At 39.3% G+C, this 1,891-nt stretch overlaps 1 pseudogene across 1 annotated transcript in view; it reads left to right on the top strand.

Annotated features, from left to right (window-relative positions):
* Positions 1 to 1,189: 1,189 nt before the first annotated feature.
* The window catches only part of LOC101592013, a 2,323-nt pseudogene continuing 1,621 nt past the window's right edge, over positions 1,190 to 1,891 (top strand). The window contains exon 1 of the transcript XR_192848.1: positions 1,190 to 1,846. The product of XR_192848.1 is annotated as a 26S proteasome non-ATPase regulatory subunit 13-like (transcript). The remainder of the gene's footprint in view (positions 1,847 to 1,891) is intronic.

A 1,891-nucleotide genomic window follows, 5' to 3' on the forward strand; every position in this document is an offset into this window, starting at 1 on the left:
AAAGTATTTTGGACTATCACTCCAGGTGCACAGTAAATATCCATGATTCCACACAGACATAAACAAATGGAGGAGGAGAGAGAAATCCTCTATGCCGACAAATTCTAAATAATGTATATGGATGCTGTACCCTTCCTGGAGGGGACCAAAGATGACGCTGCAAGTGGCGCCTGCACACAACGATGTCACCTGGAGAGTACAGGGAGGAATCCAGAGATACCACATCAACAGTCATAAACTATGCTGCTACTTTGTGTCCTTGATAAATGTGATGAAAACAGCAGCCTACCCCGTGGGATCTTCCTCCCAGTCTCATCGTGAGAAAAAAAATTTGCTAAGTCTAACTGAAGGAAAGACATTCTACAAAATAATCAACAAGTCCTCTTCAAAGCTGTCAAAATCATTAAACACAGATTCTTGGAAACTTTTAGGAAGTGGCTAAGAAATCAAGATGACTGAATATAATATGATATCTTGGGTGGAACGCTATCAGGGAAAGGATATTAGATAAAAATCGAGGAATGCTGAATAAAAATGGCCTTTAATTGATAATGCCAGGTTGGGTCTAGTGACTGGAACAAATAATCCAGATGAATGTGACATGCTGATAACAGGGGACACTGGGTGCGGGGTAAATGGGAACACTAGGTTATGTTCACATTTTTCTGAATATGTAAAACTATTTAAAGTAAAAAAAAATTCACTTTTTTACAAAAGAAAAAAATGAAACATGCTTATCTCAACTTTGGCACTGGATGAGGGGAAAATATTTAAAATTTGCATCATAAGCTGATGACAACACTTATTTTTATTCATTCATATTACTTGTATTATCTAAGATATCTGTGAAGAAATTTTAATACAATAAAGTGATTTGAGTTGCTCCTGGTAACTCAAAAGGAAATGCAATCCTTGCTGGATGAATTCAAGCTTAATGTTGGTTTTAGAGATGTTCCAGAAAAAAAGATCTCCATTCAAAAGAATTTCATACTCAAAAACTATATAAAACACACAAGGAAACAGACCACTTGAGTAAGAGAATGAGCAACAGAACCATATATTTCAGAGAATAGAGTTACAGCATAAAATAGAAAATGACTATAATTAATGCATGTTAAAAAATTATAAGAAATTTGGAACATTTTGACAAATATAGGAATTACACAAGATGACACAGATGCCTGCCATCATGAAGGATATACGGGGCTTCTTAGAGCAGAGTCAGAGCTGTGGGCCCAGTTAGGCTGCTGGGTGGCACCGTCTAGAGGAGCTCTACCCAAAGAAGTTATGGCATCAACTGACACTTCAGGTCCTTGATTTTGTACAGGACCCATGCTTTGCCTAGGGAGATGGTCTCATTAAGCTTTATGAAATCTTCATCAGTGAATTTGAACTCAGGGTGAACGCTTTGTCACTGGTAGATGGAATTCTGCATGTGGTTAGACAGATGATTGATCCCAGTGTAGCTCTTACTTTTCTGGAAAAGACTCGTGAGAAGGTGAAAAGTAGTGATGAGGCAGTGATCTTGTGTAAAACAACAATCAGAGCTCCAAACTTAAACATTATGGATCTACAAGTTACAAAGGAGATAATCGAAGACTTTGAAGAGATGCTCCTCCACCTCCCTGGTGTGACATCAGTTCGCTGTTGTTTCTATGATCTCACCAGCAAATACTATCAAACAATCGTAACCATGCTTCCTATGACAAAGATGCCCTGTGATTTCTGGGCTGTTAACATCAAGGATCTACCAGCTCAAGAATCCTGTGCTGGAGTCATTGCAAGGCACTGACCGGCAGTGGCTGATTGTCACCCTCTAGGCCTTCAGTAGTGCTGATGTGGACAGGTTCCAGACTCTGAAGACTGCCTGGGGCCACCAGCCTAACTTAGC

This window comes from Octodon degus, unplaced genomic scaffold, assembly GCF_000260255.1.
Source record: "Octodon degus isolate 3935 unplaced genomic scaffold, OctDeg1.0 scaffold00209, whole genome shotgun sequence".
Taxonomy (NCBI): Eukaryota; Metazoa; Chordata; class Mammalia; order Rodentia; family Octodontidae; genus Octodon; species Octodon degus.